Source organism: Accipiter gentilis, chromosome 5 (assembly GCF_929443795.1).
Source record: "Accipiter gentilis chromosome 5, bAccGen1.1, whole genome shotgun sequence".
NCBI classification, from domain to species: Eukaryota; Metazoa; Chordata; class Aves; order Accipitriformes; family Accipitridae; genus Astur; species Astur gentilis.
This window is the reverse complement of record NC_064884.1, coordinates 33,392,130-33,417,852: the sequence shown is the minus strand read 5'-3', so window position 1 is coordinate 33,417,852 and position 25,723 is coordinate 33,392,130. Positions and strand designations below refer to the sequence as shown.

General features: G+C 42.1%; 1 protein-coding gene across 2 annotated transcripts in view; it reads left to right on the top strand.

Moving 5' to 3' along the window:
• The first annotated feature begins 12,903 nt into the window (after positions 1-12,903).
• Positions 12,904-25,723, top strand: part of PLEKHG1 (pleckstrin homology and RhoGEF domain containing G1) — a 138,421-nt gene continuing 125,601 nt past the window's right edge. Inside the window, exons 1-2 of one of the 2 annotated variants that reach the window (XM_049801266.1) lie at positions 12,904-13,133; positions 25,583-25,668. The gene's annotated coding sequence lies outside the window, so the exon portion shown is untranslated. The remainder of the gene's footprint in view (positions 13,134-25,582; positions 25,669-25,723) is intronic. The other variant, XM_049801267.1, reaches the window with a different exon arrangement.

Here is a 25,723-nt window from a genome sequence, read left to right as displayed (position 1 = left end):
TAGAAGTCTCCTTACATAAAGGTGGGACTGCCTCGTGACTTGTTTCCTACTTCCAGATTTCCTTTTTAATCATGGCAGGAAGATGGTGGTTGTGACAAAAGGAAGAGGAAACAGAGAAGTACAGTTAGTAGCAGTAACTTTTCTCGTGTTTAGAAATAGCCTCTGTGTGCAAAACCAATTGTCAGCAGCTTTTACTGATTTCAGTGATGGGATTTGTCTTCTTACACCTGACCACCCCCTGTTCACCGGTCTTTTCACATGCATCAGTCATGAGTCTGAGTCTTTCAGCATACCCACACTGAGCTGTCATTAATCATTCTGCACTGTGAAAACTGCTTATGGCTCTCTGTGGTGGGCAGAGCATAGGCAGCAGGGATGAGCTCTGTTTGAGTTCAGTTCGTCATAAGTACACTATTTTACTGATGCTTATAAGAGGAAAGATAAGAAATATAAGGTCTCCCAAACCAATTGCATCGAGCTGCTGTCAGCCACTCCAGAGAGATGAGAGAGAGTCAAGCCTGATGTCCACTCTCCAGAAGAGGTATGTATAGTATTATCTGGTTTCTGAAGTCAGATGCAACATTTGTTATGAAGTTCATGCCTTATAACAGCAATATTAGATAGTACACAAGCTCACCAGAGGGCAACAGGGTAGTTCTGGGGTTAAACCACATAGCTAAGATGAAGACACCAGTGCTCAAATTCCAGCCTGGCTATTACAAACTCATTATGCTATGAAATTCAAAGTTACAATTTTCTGTCATTACATCTCTTCTATGGGTGGTGAAAGCTGAACAGCAGTGAAGACTCAAACCATTGTGTCACATAGTGAACCGTGCTATGCGGGGGTAAAGTCAGACAATGGAACAGTAAACATATCCAAATCCCATCTATGTTACAGTGTCCACCAGTGAGACTGCAGCTACGCCATGGGATCCTGAATTCCAAGTTCTCTTAAAGGAGCCTCTTAAAGAATGGTACCATTTTTTCACTTATTTTATTACATCAGTCCAAAATACTGTAATGGGTGTCCAGATCAGTTATGCTTTTTCTTATCCACTATTTTTATAGGCTAGTGCTAAAAATTCTAGCATTTTGGCTTGTTACATTCGTATCAGAATGACCATCATCCTTCATTTGGGTGCATAAATGTAATTGTATGTGTCTGTCCATATTTTTGTTGGTAGAACAATGGTTCTCCTTTGCACAGTTCTGTCCTGCGTGAGGAACCATCCATGACTATGCTGTGGTCATTACATGTAAAATGGCAGAAAACAACAGCTTCGTTCACACTCAAATGTAAAGTAGAGGTGAAAGGAAAGGTTTCGTTGCAGTAACCTTTGCTGCTTCAGCTGTCTGCACTAATGGGGGTCAGGTCCTTGAGTGCATCTGCTTTTGCTTTTTTAGTGAGTGCATCATCCTGCCTCCCTTTGGTGCTGGGGACTGGGTGGAAGGTTTTCTTTGTCTGTGGGAATTCTGTTTGCTTTCATTTGTAATCCAAAAACTGACATGCTACACCCTAGGTCCTGAGGAGAGCTGTCCTCCACCAGCACAGCAGACCCCAGGGAGATGGGAAGTTCCCCAGTGTCAGGTGGGAGAGAGGTGGGAGGGGTTATATCCAACCTAACCTGGACTGGTTTAAAGTTTTGGACATGCTGTAACTTTGATTAATGAACTGTTCTGCCCCAAGTATTTCTTGGACATCTACATTACCATTTTCAGTTGTGCTAACTCAAACAAACCAGCAATCAATTAGCTGGAATTACAGTACAACCAAAACTATAGGCTAAACAAAGCCATCGTGAAGAAACTGGCTTTCAGCCCAGTATCTGCTGCTGATAGGATACAGAACAGCCTATTGATTCTGCAGCTCTTGAATTCTTGTACAAAAGAGAAACAATGCTATTGCCTTTTCAATAGGAAAAAAATCCCATTTTATTCACTATTGCCACTTAGAAAAGGCAAAGTACATTACTAAGCCAGTTTTTAGGAGGTTGTACAGAAAGACGTACTTTCAGCACGTTAAGAAAACCTCAGGTTAGAGTTACACAAACTTTGAGCAATCATAAAAGAAAGGCAAGAACACTAAATTTTGAACTATATTTGTATATCCACCTGTCAAAAATGTTACACTAACTTTTTGTGATACTTTCAGCTTTCTAAGCTTCCAGCACTTCATGTAGAAAGCCATTTGAGAAGACAAAACAGCTCTGTCAAGTTTCTATGCTGGTGACTGGCAGTTTATTGCCAATACTCTGATATTTAGTGCTTTAGGACAGAATCCTAAAATGTATGAAGATCTCAGCTTTGACTTAAAAGTTTCTAGTGTTTATGCTTTGGGGGAAAAATTTGGAAACTTGGAACAAACACACACAAATGGCTTAAACAAGAAGACAAGCAAGAGCAACCAAAACCACCATTTTCAAAAAGCTCTCAATTTTAATTAATCCTCTGTTCGGAGGAGCAGTTTCGTGGTTTTTCAATACATGAGGGTTGCTAATACGAAAAGTGTGCAGTAATGGTAAAAGCAACAACCAGTCCAGCTGCATTCCCTGTGCAGAAACTGAGAGGGACAACAAGCCATAAATAGTGGTGTCACCGCCCCTCTTTGCCTTAGTTAAGGAGTATTATTATTCTAAACACAAAACAAACTATTGCTTAGGCTCCAACTGAAAGTTTCAAAGCCTCATAAATCTGCCAGGTCAAAGCCAATTTTCAGTGGAATTTTGGAAGGAACTTCTTTTCTTGTGAGAAATTGTGAGGGCTAATTTTAATTTCCTTTTACTACTTGTTTTAGCAGCATTATCCAAAACCATCGTGTTCTTCAAATGGAAGAATATGAATTTTGCTCTGATTAATCTCATTCTATATACACCTGTAATTTAGTGCTAGCCTACTATAGCAAACATAAGCAGCACATCTACAGTGAGTATCAGCCCCCTTTAGCCTGGAGGTGCTGAGAACTGTCTTCAGGCAGAGATTGACTTGGCGAGTGACTGCACATTAATTACTGATGGGCTTTAGGTAACACAGCGCTGCCTCAGCTGCCATCTGTAAGATCCTAGCCAAGGCAGGTACATAACCTGCATGGAGCTGGAAGGGGTCGTGTTGGGTGACAAATGGACAGGATGTAGCGCGTGAGTATCTCCAGTGCTGCATGGTACCCAATGGCCCAGATGATCCAGTGCCATGAAACAAAAGCAGGGTTCAGTGCAAAGTCTGTATGGAGCAAGGAGGGGCTTTTGCATTAAAAGGTTTGGAAGCTGCTGGTGCTGAGGAGAGTTGCTGGCTCCAAAATATGAAGAGGAAGGTTTTTATTGTTTTTATTACTTGTTTTAATAAAAAGGAAGGTAATTCCATGAGGGCTTAGCAGACAGCTGAGGCAATATTCAGGAAAGTCTACTCAAAACAAAGGCTGTGTGTATGCTCTCTCTCTCCAATTGCCCTTTCAAGAGTATTTATTTTTGTGCTACTTTTTCTGCTTTGGAGTATCTTCCTAGGTGGAAAGGCCAGCCTTCCAGAAAGGGATATGGGGCAGATCAGAAATTATTTTTTTTCCTCTCTTTTCTTAGCCTATTTCTCTTCCGTCAGTACCTTCCTGTTGTAATACTGAAGTGTCTTCCTTCATGCATCAAGTATGTTCTACATGGAAAACCTGCTTGCAGCAGAACCTGTTTGCAGCGCAGTGTTTTCTAGACTCGGTATTTTATCTTTTTAATATGTGGTGCTATAAGTTTGCTAATGTGCAAAAGAAATAAGATGGGTAATGTAAGATAAAATCTGACATCTCTTTCTTTCTGGGGACGTTTTTTCCATTTTCATGGTTACTTCTGAAATTGTGTTCTGCTTCTATGCAAAGAAATTTGGCCCAGAGCATCAATGAATGCAGTGATAGAATAGTCATGATCAGCCCAAGATCCCCACAAAGAGCTTAAAATATGAGAAAGGTAGCAAAAGGGTAGGTTGTAGAGTGAGAGATTGCTCAAGATATTTGGTGTTGTGGGACAATTCTCTTCTTTTTTTCCAGTTGTTAAATCTTTCTCACCAGACAGGAACAAGTGACTTCAACAAGCATTTGGCTTAATTTGTTTTGTGGAAGCATAATGAAAAGAAAAAAGGTAGAAAAAAGGACTACCTTACATAGTTCAAGTGATTAAGGTAGAAAAGACAAATGTTCTGCCTCTAATGTGGATTTAAATAAAGACATTCCTTGGCTTGTTAACTACTGTCAAAAGGGACCTCATTCTGAGAAACATGCTGAAAAAGTGTCTGTCTACCATGCACATCAGCTGTATGGTAGACAAAGAATGATGTCTGTGACTCACTTGTTTTTATACAAAGAAGCAATTAATAGTGTCCACATCTATAGATATTGCTTTCCAGTAAATCAGTTTTATGTCATACCAGTCCATAAGATTCAGAAAAATAATCATAATATCTGTTGGCCATAACAGTATGTTGTAGTTAGACCTTCACTCTGCAGGTAAAAAACAAATTTACAGGCTTGCCAGCCTTTTTTAGCTGCTTTTCTTTATTATGTCAGCCCTGGGACTCTCTGTTTCACCCCTGGCTGTCCCTGCATTTTTGGACTTGTTCCGCTACCAGGATATCTCCTAATCTTATTCACATACATTCTTATTAAGGAGAGCTCTGTGCAACACTGATGTGGTTGTCTTTTGGGAAGCATAGCTGCGAGGACCTTCCTCCAGGAATGGCAAACCAGGTAGTTGTTAGGTATCAAGGCAAATTAGCCTCCAGGCACAAGCACTCTTGCTTTTTTTGCCTAGATAAACTAAGAAGTCTTGTGCAACCTATAGCAGCGTCTTGTAGGTAAAAAGAAATGTGCAGCTGGAGGGGTGTCAGAGCTTTCTCCAGCAGTATTTGTGTCAATGCAATGACTGAAACTTTGTTTATAGCCTTGGCAAAGCTATCATAGGCTGAATTAGTCACAGCAGCAAAGCTATCTGCTCACCAGTAGACAATCTTCACATTATAAACTTTTTCTATAAGCTTCATGAGTTTTAACAGGACTTACTTTATCTACTAGTAAAATGTATAGATTTTTACAGACCCTAGGTCTTGGTTTTACTCTTCCCAACATGTTGCAGAACCAACATGAGATCTTCTGGTTCCTAGGCCCTTTTCTCTTAGTTTTTTTCCAGTGGCTGCTGCTAACTGTCCAGTCTGCGCTGATGAGTCTGTGGGCCTTTGCTGGAAGGCAGCAGAAGTCAGTGGTGCTCAGGAATATTGCTCCCTTTCAGTGTCTCTCTCAGTACACTTCCTAGGGTGATTGCCTCTCTTGTTTAGCCAGTTGTGTGGTTATGATCCCATTGAATAATTGTACAAGAATGCAATTCCACAGCATAGCTTACAAATCTGTCTAGATTAGTATTTTCAAACTGTTTCAAATTTGTGGACCCCTGTAAAGTGAATCTAAGTCTACCAAAGTAAACCTCCTTTTCTCAGTTACCTTTCAAGAACTCCCAGAAGTAGACCATAGGTTGAAGACCACTGATCTAGAAAAAAAGACCTTCTTTCCAGTTGAAATTTAAGGTACATTTACTCAAAGGTTCTGGACACACTCAACATCACTTAGATTGTAAATTCTCTGGTGTAGGGATCACCTTTTCATTTTCTAGAAGTGCTTCATTCAGTGCATTGGTCACTGTGCCTTGTGAGCATTATTGCAGTATAAATAATAAATGGCACTGTTATCTGAGGGCCTTCAAAAATACCACTCACTCTGTAAGTAAGTGTCTGATCACTGGCTTTGGAATATTTGGAAATTATTACTATTAGTTGCCCAGAACCAGGATGTGCTTCAAGATGGTTGGTAGACTAGAGGTATTAAGTAAACATTGTCATAGCTGACTGAATTTGTGTGGTTGCACCTGAACTTGTACAGCTTTCATAAGAGGAGATGCCAAGACTGAAAGAAAACATGGGAGTTTCATGTAGCACAATTACAATTGTTTATTCAATTATTAGTCAGTCCTGAAATGACTCACAACACAGCTGCTTAGATTTACAGGCAGTTAACAGCTTTAAGTGTTTGTTGCCTTTTTTGTTCAGTCAAAGTGATGTAGTGGGACACTGTCCTGAGCCAGATGTATCATAAAATTGAAGGCTTGAGGAAATGGAGCAGACTTTTGTCTCTTTCTTGCATCAGTTGCTTTGTGTGTGGCTAGGAAAAAGGTATTTTGAAGATGATTTCATCTGTCATATCTTGAGATAGCACAGTAATCTAGTAACAGTATTCAGTGAAAGTTAGGCATCATTGTTTCGGGGACACTCTGAAAACTCTGGGAGTCTCTGATCTGCTATTTCTAAAGACTCCAATTTTTAATGTGACTATTTGGTAACTCTTGCATCTGCAATTATAATACAGTGTGCTGGCTGCTTGACTGGTGGAATTCTTTCAAAACATTGAAATTTGATACTCAGTTATGCCTCAGAATTATCGGGAACTTTTTCTGTTATATTAACAATCAAATTTCATATTTTTTTATATAGATAATTGCTTTGTGACCAGAGATAGAATAACCAATATAGGCCATGTCATATAAACAAGTATTTACAAGATGCTGCAATACATTGTCTTTTCTAAATGATGTTGTTTCTGGTTTTAATTTTGGGTTGTTCTCCTGTACCAGCCTTCTATGCTAACCTGCTACATTAAATAAAAGGAATTAATATCACATATCATAACAAACCACTGAGCATACCACTTTATGGTTTTTGTTGTTGTTTTGCTTTTTTGTTTTCCACTTTCCTCTTCTATTTTTCTTCCTTATTTCATTACTTCACTGAGGTCTCTCTTCTGCACTCAGCCCCCCTTGTCTGAGGTTGAGGTACTGCCTTTTTCTCCCTTCTGTTTAAAGTACTTCACATTTTTACTTTGCTATATGCGACTATTAAAGAATCAAAAGCATCTATTCGTACTGTAGGTAGGAAGATCTGTAAAAAACTATAAGAGATTCTCTGTCTTTTTGTCAATGACAGATCTTCATTTTAGGATTTACATCCTTCTTCTGGATAGGGACTGACTGAGGTCAACGCAAGTTCCTATTTCAGGGTTAACAGCCTTGATCATTACAACTCCTCATAAACCTTTGGGATTTCCTTTTCCACTGCCTTGTCTGCACTCATGTAGATATGTGCAGAATGAAGCCAGAGCAGATTTGTTAAATCTTTGTTCTGGCTTGATAGCATCTGATATCCCACCTTCCCCTGACCAGTCTGCAGTGGCTGAGTGCGAGTTCTTCAGTGTAATGTAAACTTGCTCAAGGGATGTGATGAATTATGCCTGCTGCCTGTGACCTGGTTGGCTTTTGCCACTCCTAGAATTTACTAAGAGTTAGGAAAGTCTTTCCTCAAGATGGCTTTTTGCTGCACTAGTAGCTTAGGACAGCACGGGATGCAGTTTTGATGAGGATTGCAATGGCTGAACTGTGGCACAGCAGTTATCTGATAGGTGATTGGGAATGCACGCTGCATTAGACAGTGATACAGCAAAGGAGATTACAGTCCTCTTAGCTCCCTCTTGCAAACCTGCCCCTTGGGATCCACTCCGATCCATGCCCAGAGAACTGTCCTCACAAACCGCCTGCTCTGGGGTCGTCGCTCTCTGATGGCAGCAAACCAGACTAAACGCGAGGGAGAATCTCGGGCCAGTCATGCTTGAGAGAAATACTCCAGGGACTGGTTGGTGATCTCAGAGCAGTTAGCCAGGGGCTGAATTCAGTTTATTGCCTAAAAAAAAAGCATGGTTATTACTCATTACTCAGATGGTAGTTTAAAACAATTAGTCTAATTATCGTGGAGCATTGTGCTTTAAAAGGCACAGCTGAAGGTAGAGAACCGCAAGATTTTCATGTAAGTAGTAAAAGTTCTTTTAATAACCTAGATGAGCCAGAAGAAACCAGTGGTTATATGTTTGAAGGAGTTTCCTTTAAGTTGAAGTGGATTCCTGTAATCAGATGAGCTCATCCGCCATCTGAGCAATCTGTATTAGCAGTGTTGAAAAGTAACTCTCAGTTGCTGCTAAAAGTGACTCTAATGTATTCTTTGTTGTGATCTTAAGACCACAGATTTGATCCTGCTTTTTTGTGTATGTGGACTTACCACAAAGCATGCAGCAAGAAAAAAAAACCTTCTAAAGGGCATGACCTTGTTGCCCCTAAATCAACACCACAAACCAAAGACCTCCTTGTGACACGTTTTAATACTCTTTTTTTCTGATTAATCAATTTAAGCTAAAAAGAGGCAGCTGAGTTTGAGAAATAAGCACCTCCTGCATGCCCAGTAAGTCTGTCTGCTGTACTAGCAATTGAACAGAGAAGAGGGGATGGTTGGGATCCTGCTCCAGCTTTATTTTGAGTGCTTTTGAATGTCCTGTCAAGAGAAAAGGGGTAAGCATCCTGCACCCTGGAGCAGTTGTGATGGTTCATCCTTACCTGGTGGCTTTGGTATGAGGAGTATGCAACTAGTGGTGACTTTCTTCCAGAGTAGGGTGACTGAAGGCTGTCCTTGTCTGCAGGGTTGAAATTAACTGCACGGTTCTAGCCTTATAACCTAAAATACTCCAAAGAAAAATTCATTGGGAAGAAGATAAGCCCTTGTAAGACTGAAACGTGTTTTTTGTTTGCAAGGGTGTAGATGCAAATTCTTTCAGGAATAAGCCAGCAGAAAAACTTTCTGGAGGAGAACAGATGGGAAATGTAGAAGGCTGTTATCTACCACAATGCTTAAGAAAGTGTAATGAAGTGGAGGTTGTGCTTAAGGACCAAGACTTGTTAGGAATTTGGGACCTGAGCTGACAATGTAATTGTGCTATCTTTTGAATTTACCTGAAGCTTATTTTGTGAAAACCGCAGCTGGTCTACTTTTTTTTTTTCTATGAAATACAGTTGCATTTGTGGAGGATCCAAGCAGTGCTGCTATGTGGAAAAGCAAGTGCTCTCAAAGATATTTACTTCTGTGTGGAAATGTTCCCAGACAAAGAAGGAACAAAACCCTCTCCCTAGAAAGATTAAGTTCAGTCAATTCCTTCTGTACAGTATCTTGTTCTTTTCTTATGTTGATGGTCTTCATGCTTGTAAACGCTAAACTTCATCATCTTACTCCCATTCTTTATGTGCACTATTTGTTTGCCAAGGCAAGTGGCATTCAAAGTCATCTTGTATTTAAAGTACTTCCACTTAAACTTTGTAGTAAGACTGGGAGTAAGACATTTTGAACTTTGTAGTCTGTGATTAAAAGTTTTAACAGCTGATGCTGTAAAGACTTAATTACGCTTCCAATTTTTTCACACAGGTATCTCATCAACTTGGAGGTAATTAAATACCTATAGGACCCAGGCATAAAGTAGGTATGATAGCATTTTATTTGATATTAATGATTTTACTGGAACATATAATTACTGGAATGGTTGTATATTCCTTGGTATTAGTATACATGAAAGAGTATGTTCTATTAAACAGGGGCATAGCTCTAAAAAAACCCCACACTTAATAATACTGTTTTGCAAAGCAAATGAGTGTACCTGTGCCTGCCAATTAAATTGTATCGTGGGTGGAATAACTAATTTGGATGCTAGGCAAGAAGCACATCGCAGATAGTGTTTCTTTTATTATTGAGGCTGACTGCGGAGTGCTCAGGTTAAGATTACATCCATTTTCCCTGCCTTACACCCTTGTGCATGGCATGGATGCAGCTGCTTGCTTCTACAGATCCCCCCCACCAAAGAATCAAATGTGGGATGTGTCTTTTAAGTGTGTGTGGGGGGTGCCTTTACAAGTAGCGGGTTTATGCTATTGTAGGGATAGATTCCTCCCCCCGGATTTTAATTCGGAACAGATAAACTTGTGCTTCTCTTCACTTGAATGCTGAAATTCATCATCAGTCAGCAAAACTGAAGTGACACAGATTTCCGTACATTTAAAAGCATTGCTTACAGTTTCGCTGAGTAACAGCCAAAATGAGAAAAACATTAACACAATGGCTGGTGCAGTTCAGTCCTGGTGATGTGAACAAATGCGTGATGTTCGAGGTCATATGTCTACATACAAATCTGTTGGTAGACTAGTTGATATAAGCAGGCTTCTTAGAAGGAAGGAAAAGCCCAAAGGGGAAAATAATGTTAGGTTACAGGTCCCCAACTGTGGTAAGCAAACCACTTTCAAGTGGTACGTGAAGGCAAGTCCTGACCACGGGTGTGGGAGATACTGACTCGGCAGTGGTGCAAGTTCCTGACTGCAGGGGCAGCAGGAGGGACAGAGGTAAAGAGCTGATGGAGGGAGCTGGGTCGCACCCGGTGTTTGAGGGTAAGGCAGAGGCCCTACTGCGTGAGGGTATGAGAGACGCTGTGAGAACGAGTAGAAGAAGCTGTGTGCCGAAAAAGATGGAGGCGGGGGGAGTGGAGGCTTGTCTCTTGCCTGTGCCTGGCAGCGCTGCTGAGGGTGACTGAGCAAGCTGTTTGGGAACCCCCACAGCACACGGTGCTCTCGCCTGTGCCACAGGCCTTCTGGTGCACAGGCAATACCCAGGTGAAAGCTTTGCCTGCCTGCAGTCTCCTTGTCACTCGTGCCCTTTTGCCAGTAGTCACCTGGATTACCTTCAGAGATAAGAGTTCCCACGGTTTGTCCATGTATGTAATTCCTCAAAACTGGGTGGTTCTTCAGATACACTGTTTTCTATTAGAGTGTTGTAAAGCTTGACCTTTAAAACTCTACCATTCTTTCTGCAACAATGATTGTACTCTATCAGTCAGTCAACATAAAACTGAAGGTATTTTGTCAGTCCACTGGAATGCTATTTTTAGCAGAAGCAAACAGAAACCAGACTGGCTCATGATCAGCCCTTTGGGGAAAGGGAGGTAGAAGGATGAAGAAAGAGGAAGAGACTTCTCCTCTTGAAGATTTTTCCTGTTAGTCACAGCGCTGAGGAAAAACAAACTCCATATGGAACAGATCATGTAAGGCCTTTAAAACGTATTTGCAGAGGCTGTACAGTTTCTTAAAGGAACTTGGAATACTCTGTGGTTTGGGGGGTTTGTTCTTATATCTCCCATTTGGGGATGTGCGTGCATTTTCATTTGTTTTAATTTGGCCTGAGTGAAATGCATCAACCAGTAGTTTGTTTTATTATCATCTTTGAAAGATCTATTCGTAAAGGAAAAATATTCCCTGATTCCCCCAATGGGAAAGAGTTACAAATGCTTCTCTCGCCCAGTAGTTTCATTAGAGAGGTTTTTGCTGCCTTTTTTTTTTAATTGGCATGCAAACAAAGGCCAAAGTTTTGTCCCCAGCACAAGGCCAGTGTGTAGTGTGCTGAGGCAAGGGTGTGTGCTCAGTCGGATGCTGAATTCAGACACGGAGTAGCCGTGCAGTGCAGGAGGTCATGCTCAGTGGGCTGGGTTCAGTGGAGCTGCTAGTCACATCTGAAATTATTTTCCCTTTCCCTTTTTGCACCATCAAGCAACTTTGTAGAGCGCCATTCCAGAATATTAACCGTGGAGTCCAGCCTTCCGTGGTCTGCCTTTTCTGCCTGATAGGACAGTAATGGTTTGCAAGGAAGGAGGGCTGGAGGGGGACTCACCCCTTGGTGGTAACTATGTAATATGATAATTCTGCAATGTGAATAAATGTTATGCATAAGAGTGGCTGTCATTAAAACACTTGAGGGTTTGGGTTTTTTTTTAGTTGAGAAGTTAATATAGTCCCACTTACTAAATGCAAACCTTTGGTTTGAAATGTGGCCAAAATTAATTCATAAATGTGTTAATCCTTTAAAATTCACCACTGGTCTGAAGGATATGCAATGTGTGTGCTGGGAAAGAGCTCTGGGCTTTTGAATTAATGATACAGAAACAGATCCTGCCAGAGCTTTTTTTTTTTCTTTCTTTTTTTTTTTAAAGGATTCCAGTGAGAACAGGTAAGATGAGGGCAAACACTGAAACTTCCTGCTTTTCTGAATTACTGCTGTAATTACATGTTTTGACATCTTAAAACTATGAGGTACTCTAACCTCCCAAATTTCCTTGTATCCTATGTGCTCTATATTAGCATGAGTAGAGGGATCAACTATGTTTTAGAACAAAAGCAACAGAGCTTTACTGAATGTGAAGTATGGAACAAGGTTTTAAAGGAAACCAAGGATTTTGTTAGGGCGCAGAAGAATAAGGACCACTGAACATGTACGAAGAATTAAGGCTTTATTTAAGCAGTTTCTCTCTTCGTGTGCGTCTTGCACAACGTTAAAAAAAAAAAAAAAGTAACTTTAAACTCACCTTGTCAAAGAAGATGGCCAGGCAGACTGCCAGGAGGCAGGTGTAGTCTCTAAAACCTCTTTCAATTTGCTTTTTACAGGCTGTATTTCAGGGTGGACCCGCCCCCTTCGCCTTTTGGCAATTCGTACTCCTTTACAGCAGCTCTCGCCCTTCGATGCCAACGTTGTGCGTTGGAGCACCGAATTTAAAACCTGTGGTGGTGAAGAAGAGCCGGTGGAGAGCCCGGCGAGGCGGGGATGGGGCTCCCGGCCGGGGCAGGGAAGCGGTGCCCTGGCAGCAGAGAGAGGGCAGGAAAGCCGGGTGCTTGCTCCCTGCGTGAAAACAGTAGCTGATTATTTTTTTTTCTTCTTCTTCTTCTTCTTTTATCCCCCCCCCCCTTTTCCTCCCTTCTTCCCGGGGCTGTAATCCGACTGCTCTCTTTGGCTCGGCTCCAGAGGCAAGTCCGAGTGGTTAATCTCTCTTCCCCCCTTTCCCAGCCTCCGGGGGAGGAGGAGGAGGAGGAGAAGCGGAGCGGAGTCAGCTGCAGCCCGGGGCCGGGCCGGGCCTCCCTGGGGAGGGGCTGAGGCAGCGGCTCGGCTGCGGGAGCTGCATGGAGGAGGGGAGTTCCACAGACTCCCCTGCCCGGACGGGAGGAGGAGGAGGAGGAAGTTTGGAGATTAAGCCGCAGCCCGAGCGCACGGAGGGAGCCGGGGCGCGGCCACGGGAGCGGCGAGGGGGGGACACCCGGCGCCGCCGCTGAATGAGTTACGGGGGCGGCGCGGGGAGGGGAATTGCCTCCCGGCCCGCAGCCCTGCGCCTGGATTTTAACCGGCGTGCGGGGGCGGAGGACGGCGAGAGGCTGCCGGTGAGCGCGGGGGGCTTTGTTCGTGCGGGGCGCGCCGGGGAGGGGGCGGCGGCGGCCGCTGCTCCCGGGGCGTCGGTGGGGCACCCGCTGCCCTGCAGCCCCCTGAAACCACCGGGGCGGGGCGGCCCCATCTCCCGGCTCGCCGGGGGTCTGCCGGGGAGCGGGCGTTTGGCGTCGGCAGCCTGTGTGCGAGCCCCCCGCCGTGCGTCCCCGTCCCCCCCCTCCTCCGCCTCTGGCAGCCGGCGGTAGCAGGCGCCGTGCGCCGGGCTGTTCAGCGGGGCTCCGGCGGCGGCCGGCAGCTGCTCGCTTTGCCCACCGAAGCGCTTTGTGTTCGGGCCGCTCCGCCGGAGCAAAGGGGCAGGCTGTGCGCGGCCGGGGGCTGCACCGGGCTTAGCCGAGGTCGGAAGATCTTCGTCGAGTCTTTCGGGGGAGGGAGGGGATGTCTCTTTCCACGTCTGCACGGCGTTTCGGGTTTGGTGCGGATGCTGTAGCAAACCCGCGTCTCTGGAAAACTCCGTTCCAAAGCCCCGTCAATTCTTGGTGTTTCGAAGTAACGTTCATTGGATTGCCAGAAGTGTGGCCTAAAGAGGGTTACGATCGATTTTCTCGTGAAGGAGCGGGAACGCGTAGCGTGGGGAGGGAAGGAGAGGGAGAGGCAGTCGGGGCAGATCCTGGGGGACCCTGGACGCGTTAGCCCATCTCCTGCCCTCGCCTCCGGTCCTCGTCCCTCCCGCTGAAGGAGCGGCCCCTCAGAGCTCGTCCTCCGGGCAGCGCTGACAGACCTGAGGCGCTCGGTGCCTTCTTTCTTCACGAGCCGCAGTGCTCCAGGTATGGGGGAAAGGACCCGAAACCAACTTAGCTGGCTTCCACTACGGCCTCTTTAGTTGGCTTTCTTCCCCCTTTAATTATTAGTTGGCAGGTTTAGAAACAGCTGTGGCCTTACTTTTTTTCTTTTAATGTTTGCTGGTACTTCAGCAATTTAATAATGCTGCCTAGAGAACCTGATGACTTATAGGTGTTTTGAAAGCTGTGTAATAAGATCCTACTAATAGTCGTCGTTTGCTACTGTTTCATTCTTGGAAGGAACAATCTTTGCTGCTGGAGAGCCGCGGTTCAAATTTCCACAAGCGTTTGCTGCCCGTGCCTCTAGCTAAATTTATAAAGGAATCCTGTTAGCTTGTACAAAGCTAAATCTGGCTGTAGCAACTCCTGGCTGTGCGATTCACTGTGGTTGGCAAAGCACAATATATAGCTTCCTTGAGATTTATTTTTAAATTTTTTTTTTTTTTTGGGTGTGTGTGGCAAGTAGTTGTTTTGGGAACTCTTTACCAATGTGTGTGGGGGTGCTTTGAGATGAAAACATTTTCTAACCATGCTAAGGTTAGAAAATGTATTAATAGGGTGCTTGTCTTGCAAATATGAGACGGCAGTTTGAGATCAGCCTCTTAATGAATATTGGTATTGTTCTTGTGTCGGTGCAGATGCTTAGCTATTAAACTTTGACTACTTCTCCTCTGTGTTCTCAGCTGGCAAACTAGAAACGATGCGGAGCACTCTGATAAAAGGTTCCGTTTTAAATGTGTTCATTTAGGGGAATGCTGGCTTTTTCTCACAGACCTAGAGAGCCCTAGGTAAATAACGTCAACCTGTGGCGGTATGACTGAGGGCATCCCTGCAAAGACATGTTATGATTCCAATGCTAGGTGTTAACGTGTCATTTTTCTTGTTGTTTTCCTTACGATTTTCAAAAAAAAGAAAAAGAAAAAAACAAGTGTGTAGTCAAATTCATTTGTCATTTGTAGTCTTACTTGATAACACCTTGCAAAGGCAATGTTGACTTGATTTTTAAGTGAGGGTAGATGTTAAGAATGCGCAGCTTTGGAAATCTTCAAGTACAGAACCTAGTTTGTTGGCAGCTCGCATCATTTCAGGACATCAGCCAGAATGTTCCACTTCTTCCTCAGGCAGGATGTGAGAATACAAGTTAACTGTCCAAAGGCATAGTTTGGGCCAAAGTGGTTGATTGCGAGGCCTTGGTATAAACTGTGCCCAGCAGAAAAGGTTTGATGTGAACCGACTGAGCTCTTGGAGCCTTTCTGTGTGGTGTGGGGTTTTTGTGGAGTGGCTTTTTTATTATTTTTTTTTTTTTTTAAATGAGGTTGTGTGTTTTTGTTGGTATTTTTAAAAATTATTTTATTTTAAACATTTGTGGTGACCTAAAAGGTTAAAGCTAGAAGGGAAGTGAAAATATCTGCTTACTTGTTTAATAGGCAATTTAGGCAAGCTCTGAGTTTGTGGTACTTTTTGCTACTGTTATCTGTGTAAGTTGGTATGGTTGAACCTTTCACTGATGCAATTTTTCATGGGGCACTGGTATTTTTTTGCTAAGTCATTTGGAGCAGTGTGCATCTTTGAAAGCTTCTTTATGTGCATTTGTTTGGATTGCCATATACCTGTTGTCCTCTGCCTTTCCTATGCTTGTGATTTCTTGGCTCTGATTCTGGAAAGGCTTTTTAAGCCCTGCTAACTAGATAGGGTTATAGCAACTGATGAAGTCATGTACTTGAAGTAGTGCTTTATTATCTTTGAATGCAAACTCTCCAGTGCAAAGCTGATCTGTTTTCTGTAACCATAGAACACTAACAGAACTGTAATAGTCATAGCGGCTTCTGTCATTTTACCTTGCTGAAAAGATTATTGGTAACAGGGATAGCTGAAGCTCTGTGATATCATCGCCCATACAACTTGTGGGCTCTGGTGGGTACTTTTGCGATCAACCCAAAGACAGGGCTAACAAGAACACAGCTGCAAAATCTGCTGTTTGTAATTTTGAAAAATACTTCCACAGCTTAGCCTTAGATACCTCTAAAAAAAACTTTTTTTTTTTTTTTTTTTTTGAATAGTGGTATCATCTCTAAAATTTAAGTGTGTCCTTTGTATTTAAAAAAGACCAGCCCCAAACCAAAACAATTCCTAGGGAAGGATACTGCAAAATATGTGAACTCAGAATAGACAGAGGTTTTTTTATTTTATCTCTTAATTTTTTTTAAGAAGTCCCAAATAATGATCTTTTAACAGATACGTAGCAAACTTATTAAAGTACGCCAAAGACTCATTCACGTGTTGGTGTTCATTTATTTATTTGTTTGTTTCCCTCATGCTCAGTTGCCACTCCAGCAATTGCTGGGCACCACTAAGTCTCTCCCCAGCCAAGCCAGAGCTGCAGTTCTTGGCCTTTGGAGCATGGGGTCATGAAGAGGAGAGGTACCATGTTGCTGGGTGACAGCTGGAGATGATGCTCGGCCTGGCCCCATCGTGTACCCCAAGTCCATAGGGTCAGATGCGCTGGGTCAGGAAATAATCGGAACATCCAATCTGATGATGAAGGGAGCCATTTGCAGGACTCTGATTAGAAGTGTTTCTCAGATCAGACATCTATAAAGCTGTGACAGTTGTAAGTTAGTACAAAGGAATTAATCTGATGTGCATTCCCTTTTATATTCAGTCGTGTTGAGAAGGATGATTGCTGTGTTAAAGAAACACATTTTATTGACACGTTAAATTAGTTATGGCTTTAAGTTACTTTGCCATAAATTTCTCAGAGGCCAAGTGTAGTGCACAGATATTTAGCTAGAATGTACAACAGAAAATAGAATAATGGCATATGAAAAAATGCAAGTTAGTAATATAATGTCTACTGAAGACATCTGGAGTAGTTGTGATTATATATGGCGGTCCTCTTACAATGAGCTGGAATTTTTACTCGTGGAGACAATGAAGGTGTCGTACTGCTACTTTAAACAGCATTTTGCTTTTGGGGGGTGGGGGATAATTATTGCAGCCCTCAGCAAAGTCTGGAGTGGCAGAAGGACTTGCAGAGGTGTTGCTGAATGGTTAGTTTTAAGAACCTGCATTACTGTGGTTACACAGAAAGAGTTTTGTAGGACTGGCAGTGAACAAAAAAAGTGGAAGAAAGCGTTATTCTTGTAAACTGAGAATACAGAGGACGTGGAACCTATAGTTTTTTCTTTTAAAGACGCTTTTCAAAGCATTTCTAATAGCTGCTCATTTAATATTTCATTAAGCCTCTCATTCTGGGAGACTAACCAAAACCACCTAAAGAGTTGTGCTGCATCATCAGTCTCAAACAGTGTCCTCCCCACTCCGGTCATGGCTCAGACTTCCCAAACTTGTGTGTTTGGTTTATTAACCATTAATCTTGTGATATTTTTCAGTTCCTTTTGGTTTTTAACCCTATTGAAGTCATATTTTCCAGTTCTTTTGTTGTAACTGTAATGCACAGAAACTTCCTTTTGAAAGAAGAGCTGAGATTCCCATGAGATGTCATAGCTCCAGGACTTGGGGCTTTAGAGAAACATCACACATCAGGGTGAGCGGGTGGAACCACAAAACTGAGGGGGGAGCAGGAGCAGAGCGAGTGAAGAGGTAAAGGCAGTCTTCGGCACATCACCAGTGCAGTGGCGACAGTTATGCTTGGAAGTACGAGAGCCTTTTGTATAAGTGGTTAAGTTTACAAGAAATGAATGTGAACTGTTTAGGTAATAACTTAAAGTATCAGCAAAGCCTGTTTGTGTTAATTCAATTTCCAAAGGAGTGTGTGTGTGACAAACTATCTCATAGTGTTAAAAGTTTCTCAGGTCACTTTAAGGTTATAAATAATTTTTTTAGTTGTGGTTGTTGTATCATAGGTCTGTCTAGTCTGATTCGCCAAAATTTGAGTTTATGTGAACTTGGGCCAAAATAGGTTTAACGGCAAATTTGATTACAAGTGCAGGAAAAGAAAGGGGCCTAGTCAGGGTGAACTGGGGAAGGAAATGGAGGGAAAAGCTACTGATACTTATTGAGGAGGCCTGAAAGAAGCAGCTGTCCAAGCAAAGTTTACAAGCTGCTTAAAACCCCTGTCAGCTGCTGACTGGGACACCTACTGAAGGACCTGAATATGGGGGGTGGGGGGGGTGTCACTGCCCACGTTCTCACTAATCATGATGCAGAACATTGCTGTGAAAATACAACGCAAGGTGTTGGTTTAAAAATGTATCTAGAAAAGAGACTTGATGAATTTGACTTGTTTTCTTTCTTCCTTCCTTGGCATGAGCTCCCCTAGTCCCTCTTCCTAGTCCTCTGTGGGACCATGGATGGTTATGGTAGTAGGAGTTGCATGTGTGTTTTATAAGTGTAGTGAATAGGTATAGCTTGGGCCGGCAGCTGTTTCCCATGCAAACTTGTGACTGAAGCAGTGCTAATTATCTTTGAATCCTGTAAGTCTTGCCTGCCTGCTCTGTCATTGAGTTTCAGACAGCAAGTGGTGCCAAGCCTCTTCCCGTAAGCATGCATTCTGTAGAAACTTGCATGTGAGCCCTGCCCAGATGTTTTAAAACCTAACTTAATGAATGTTAATACTGAAATATTTGAACGTTCATATCCATTCAGACATTTCAGGATCATGCCCCAGGTGTTACTATCGTGCAGCTAATGATTTCTGCTGATAGGATGCATGTGTCCTCTCACTGGAAGTACTGAGCAGAGGTAAAAAGGGTATCGCTGGAACGGTGATCGAATCACCTGCTCAGTTGCTTACTCAGAGCTGTTGTAGATAAAAACCTTGATACCTAGCTCAGGAAAGAGAAGACTATTTGGATTGCCCTAAGGAGCACTGTCAGGGACGGTTTAAGAGCCAGCTTCCTTTCATGGTCACGGCTGACATCTTTCGGCATTGTCATCTGGGTGTGGGCTTCAAGGTCAGCTTCTGCCTTTAATCAGCCACATGAGTAGTCTCTATCTCCTAGATTTAGTGCGTGGGCCCTAGTGCTTGTACTTTCTCCCATGCTTCCGCTTGTATTAGGTGGAGTTATCTGTAAACACAGGCAAGTTTTCCTCGCTAACCTCCTGTAAACTCTTCTTTGTTTAAGTATTTACCAATGTTTACCCCTCTGCATGTCCCCTAAGATTAGATACAGCATCTGCTGCAGCTTGTTGTGATTTCTGCATACCAGTATCAACCTGCTGTTCTTGCTGTTTTTCTTTTTTTCCTTTTTTTTTTGTATTTGTGTTGCTTGTCCCAGTGAGTCCAGGCTCATAGTTGAAGTCCCAATGCATTTTAGAAATACAGTGGCAGAACCACTTGCTTTCTGTGGCAGCCACTGATCTGTGGTATTTCAACCTAAAGTAACGTCATGCTTTGTGTCCTTGATACCTGATATGAAGGAAAAATTATAGTTCCTTCTTTGTAAAGAATTTTGAAAATAGACGGGTGAAATTAAGAACCACTTATTATGCAAGTCTGTAATCTTCTTTATCACTTCAGTATGCACAAAGCTTTCCACTTGCTGTTTAAACTGCAACCAAGTTAATATCAGCAGAAACATCATTTTAGCTTGCAAGCAGGTTTGGTGCTGCCGAGATTAGCATGCTTCACACTCAAGTGTTTGTGAAGCTTTGTCATTGTTTACTTTCCAATTCCTTCTTATTATCCTGATAACATACCTTGTGTGGTTGCTCGGAGAGCTGTCATACCTTAGTGTCTGAGTGATGTCATTCTCTGAAGAATCAGCAGTCTTAGCCTATTTGAATGGTAGACAAAGATGTATTTAGCAATGAATCCTTATTGAATTTGGAGAGGCAGCTTGCCTTCCCTCATACACTACCAGCATACGAAGTTTGTAATCTCTCGTTTCTGTCAGTCTTCTCTGATAATTGTCAGTCTCTGTCATGTTAGATGAGTCTGAATCATAAATGTCTGATTTGATCTATCTTGGTCATTTTGTGCTCCTGCTGCCTTGAGGAGGTTGCTGTCTCTGCCCTGCAGGCCCACTTGCCACACTCCTCACTGAATGTAGCCTTTTACAATCCTTGCCTTATCAGGTTGGTTATGCTGTGAAGTCTCTTCTGTCTTGTGGTAGGAGGGTGTTGTCTCCAGCATCTCCTTCTCCTGAGCTTGAACTCATTTGATCTTCTGAGCTTTTCCCAGGTTTCCAGGGGAAAGCCATTAACTTACCTCCTGAACATCTACCTGCAGCACGGAGTATCAGGCACAGTCTAGGCTTTTTGGTAATATACTATACGATTTTGTGATCTGTAATTAAGTGAAAGATAGTAAGTAATTCCTGAGGGTATCAATAACCATTTAATCTCCAAGGTTTCTTTCTGATTTATAGGGCAGTATCATGGCATGCTTCTGTTCCTCCATTGCTTTAGATGACAGTGTTCCTAAGCTGGTATCAGAGATGTCTGTATGCTGAGAGAGTCAGTGCTAGGCAAGTTTTTCAGTTGAAAAGGACCAGCCTTTCTGCAGACCTTACCTTCAGGAGTCACCTTCCTCTTTCATAAAGTCTGTCAGCAGGGAAATGCAGAATAGAGCATCAAGAAAACCCCATCTTTCTTTTTGCGTGAAGGACAGAGAGGTTTACCAAGGCGTGAGCCATGCTGAGCAGAGTTTAGAGCTATCTGTGTGGTGACTCAGCCTGGTGATCTCCATTAGTGCAGCTTGCACTTTGCCACTTTATCTGCAGTGTCACTCCTTTCCGGTAGCATGACCTGTTACCAACACAGATGTGCTTCCTCGGTCGTGGCTGGACATGCCGACAATGTCCCTCGAGTTCTTCAGTCTCACAGCTAAGCCACCCTACTATTCCCGTGCACAGTGTAGATCCAAAAGAAACCACATTGAGGAGGTTCTTCCTCCAACTCTGCAGCAGTGTCCTGCCAATAAACCACCCCTGTTGTCAAATGCACCCAACGGATTTGGCTCCTGCATCCCTCAGGCCCCTCCAAAACAGTTTGTTCATCCAAAGCGCAGCATAAGCACTGACTCAGATTCCCACGAGGTCAAAGCAAAGCAGACTAGGCATTTTTCTTCTGCCCTTTGTTGGTGAAGCTTTGACATGATGGGACCTACGATACGTACAGGTGGGGTATGAAAAAGGGATCTCTTCCACATGCCACTGTGCACTGTTTGGATAGAATAGGAGCTGTGTCTGCTTTTCAAGGAAGAATTCTGCAAAAACAAAGCCGCAGCTATCTGGTTTGCTGTCTTCAGAAGAAAAGCTGGTCTTCAGCCTTTGTCACGGAAGATCTGTTGCTTTCTAGTCTCTTTCATCTCTAGGGGACAGTGCTTCCATACATACCTGACAGATTCATCTGCCCACCTGGTTGTGTGCATCATGCAGCTATTCCAGCTTCCTGGGTGCCAGGGCCATCTGAATGCCTCTTCGTTGCGGCTGCCTTGTAGCGATGAGGAGTCTGCCCACTGCATGGTTCTTTTTTCATTTTGTTCTTCTTTAAATCAATGCCCGTGCTGCATGAAAAGTCCTTTTTATTTTCAATAGAGGATCAGTGATGCCTGTCTTCTGACAATTTCAGAAAAATGTACTGGGTAGGTTTCTCTTATTTGTTAGTTATAAACATTGAGTCATATCAGGAAGTGATTAGTTCTGGTACCTGGGTCAGAGTTACTTGTCTATGCCCATACTTGCCCAACACTGACTTCTTTCCTGGGGACAGTCTGAGGTCGTACCAGGGATGGTCTGAAGGAGTTCTGGCAAAGATTCACTCTTAGCTGTTGACCTGCTCATGCAACTCAGCCTTTGTGTTGTTCACTGTTGTGAATGGGTAGAGTGAAGGAAAGTCTGGGAGCGCTGTATGTACTTAGCCCATGAAATGAGCTTAATACATCTGGGAAAGCGCTCAGCTGATTTCATGTGGAATAATTCCATTTCCTTGGGATGCAGCACATATTGTGTCCGTTCATCACAATTACGTCATGCAATGAGTAGGTGCTACAGTATGTGGCCTTGATGCTGTAATAGGCAAGCTGCTTTCCTTGGACAGAAAAGTTGGGCTTTAAGTACTGGCACATAACTCGGTAGTAATCATGTAAAAAAAATTCTTTCTTTAGTCTTCATCATTGGATGAAACCTGCACAGTAGTTTGCCATCTAACACATGTGAACTTCTACTAAGAATTTAATTCTCAGCTTTTCTTAGACGACCAGTATGTGGAATTGTTTGGCAAGAGTGTTTGTTTTAAACTACCACAGTATGTTGACACCATTTTATTATGTTGAATACACAATATGATCCAAGTTGTAAGGATGAAGTTGTCTGGATGCGAGATGTGATTTAGTATGGTTGGGGACCAGATAAGAGCAGGGTTGACAGTGAATGGAATGTATGTCTTGATAGCCTACTTGTAATTTAAGCAGATTTCCACTTGTAAGTTTGTGGAATACAATTACACATAGTTGGGTGACTTTGGCTTATTTTTGTCTTTTCCCCTAGCAGAAACAGGGTAGGGAAATTCTTAAGGATTAAGATTGCAAAACTCAAACCCATGGTTTGAGGGGACCAGTTTATTGGAGTAAAGTGATAATGTTAGCTTTTTGCTGAGCATCTCAGTCTGGGACCGTTAGTGCGTAGGGCGGAAGGGTTGTGTGTCATTTACACTTCCTAGGAAAACTGAGGTGAAGATGATCTCAAAGACTTGTAAGAGAACAACATAAAGCACCCATCCTCTTGCTGCAAATTATTTTGGTTGCCTCCCATGCAGAGCATACCCAGAAAGAAAACCTTGATTTTACTGAGGTTTGAAAGATAGTTTTCAAGTTTCTGGGCTTTTCATTTAACATTACAGTGAAATCTCCAGATGCCAGAATGTTTTTCATAGGACAGCCAGTCATTATGATTCAAGTCGACTTAAATATCTGAATGTAGGTTTCTTTGGGGTTTTTGCTTCTTAAACTGCTACTTGCTGGATGCTTTAATCCTATCTGTTTTCTAAAAGTGATGAAGAATGCAAAGCTTTTTTATTAATAATTATATTTCTAGAATAACTAAGGCTATTTTAAAACATACAGACTTTTAAAAGATGAAATAGAAATTGTAGGACAAATGACAGTATATTGGTTAATCAATTTCTTTAAGTGGGCATGCATGTGTTTTCTTTGTGATAGTGTTTCTAGTATGAAAGTGTGCAATATTCTTACATTGATGTTTGAGAAATAAACTGTCTATTCAGCCAAATTGGTCAAAAAATTCACAGGATGAAAAATTCATTTTCCTTACAGATTGTTCTGTTACGTAGTATGATAATACCAAGATCTGTAGAAAACTTTCTCGAAAAAGTTAAAGGTTGATAGAAGAATGCTCTGTAGCATCCAATAGCTTATGCTTTAGTTGATTTGGATGTGACTGTAGGACCCTGTCTGAAGTCATCGATCCAAAGGCTTTGAAAGGCTGTTGGGTGCTCTGGGAGTTAGAGAATATTGCTCAGCTTTAGGCCAATAATTTTACTCTGGAACTAAGAAGCTTTTATTGATGAAACTTCTATCAAACAAGAGTGCCCGTATAAAAAGTTTAGGCTTCTTCAGGATTGTCTGGTTTCCTGATTTTAATTTATTTTTATGTATATGCATACACACACATATATACATATACACACACAAATATATACACATATATGTGTGTATATTTGAATGGTTGTGGTTGTGTTGCCAGTCTGTCTCTTTCTAGAGTTTTTAAAGAAATGATTTTCTCTAGCAGTTGAAATTGATTCCTTTGCCTCTGGAGGATTTGAGACTAAGGAAACTTGTATGCACTAAATGGAAAGTAGGATGGTAATTACAGCTCACTTTGTATTTTCGTTTCACTTAATTTACCATCTGAGGTACAGTCAGGTGGCTGGGCATTTGAATGTTACAACAGTTACAGTCTAATCACTGGAACCTGGTAAGACTACTCACGTATTTCCTTCTTCAGATTCATAGAAATGTTAGTGGAGGCTATTCTATGTATTCAGTTATGAACAGAAAAAACCTAAATGCAATAAATAAAGTTATGATCGTCACTCAGTGATACTAAAAGAGAAAAAATGCGCTCTCTTAATCTGTGAAATTGCCTTGTAGTGTTGATTTATTGCTGTAAATATAGCAACTGGATGAGGGAAAATGTATTGATATTTCATTAAAAAACCCCCAAACTTCTCTCGGGTGGAGTAGTTTCTGTATTTAAAAAACATCTGTAGATGAACATTATGCCACATTAGTAAGATTGAATTGATTGTATTACGGTTGAAGTTGAAAGTAGACCAATGTTTTTTAAATGGATTTTTGAAATATAAAATCTTGCCTGTTTATGATTTGGTTCCCCTAGACCAAATTAACTTGGACACTCAGTAGGGACTCTGTTTATTCTGGCATAAGAACAAGCATGGGGCAGAGCTTCCTGGTCTCAAAAAACTGGTGATGGTAAGAGGCCTCTGCAGTGTTCCCAGCCAGCTAAATGCCTGAGGTATTTTGCCATACAGGAAATCAATTGCAGCTGAATGTGCACTGTTTTCACTCCAAGTATATAAACAGGCCTTATGGTGATATTAAAAAAATAAAATAAAAAAAAAAAATCCAGCCTTACATTCAATAGGTTCTTGAAAGTTTAGAGCAAGAACATTTGATGTTCGGTTTCTGTGGATTCTTCGCTGTCACCTTTGGCTGAGTCCGTAGCACAGAAATAGCTAAGGAGGAGAGGCAAATTAATCTTGGGGTCTTCTAGAACAGACAAATATAGCAGTGGCTTAGAGAAATGATGATAATAATAAAAAAGGTATCTTTGTTCAATTCCTGGTTGATGTTCCAGTTGATGTTCTGAAGCTGGGAAGGGTTACAAATTTAGCAAAGGAAATGAGTTCTTTCCCTCATTAAATCAAGAATCCTGCATTTTTTAGTCTTCAAGATAGGTTAATAAATTTTGCTAGAAAAAGCTGCACCACAATTACAATAGCTGCTTTTTGTGAAGTGGTAGAAGAAACAATATTTTAATTTGGATTATTTATCATTCTTTGTTGACCTTTTGAAAATATCTAGGTCAGATGCAGGTACCAGACAGATCTCGGAAAGGGACCCATGGCTCTGATTTGCTTTAACAGCTAGAGCCGTGTCCTTCTGTTGCTCACTAGGAAAGTGAGGGTTCATTTGGACAGAAGTTTCCAGGCATTAAAGATAATTAAGTTTAAAATCAGCGCTAACAATTTCCAGAAGGAGCATGGCCTGAAGCTTTCAGGGTTTAGTGCTTGGGAGCCCAGCAGCACTTTCCTGCTCTGCCACAGACCTAGAACGCAACCACAGACAAAGTGTCTGGTCTAGATTTTTAAAGATGTATGTAGGTAGGCACTTGCAGAGGTGGTAAGACTCTTAATGGGATTTTGGGAATCACATTAGCGTCTAATTCCTATTCAAAATCTGACCCTTTAGCCTGTCTGAACTGGATTCAGCCCGTGCTACATTTTATTCAGCTACTCTCTAAGGCAGGATGGGCAGGCAGTACAGCAAGTGTGGCTTAGAGGGTCTAAACCGGGGTGAGCGCGGCCTCTGGCTGAGCTGCGCAGTTGTGCTCCCTTTTATCCTTCCTCTAATTCCCTAATTTCTACCATCCTTTCTGCAGAAGGCCAGAGAGTCAACAGAGGAGAGAAAAAGCGACTCCACTTTGTCTTATCTTAACAGTGATTCATTTGACGAGTGCTCTACCAGGTAATTTTTTTTATTATTATTTTAACTTCTAATTAAAAAAAAAAAAAAAAAAGGA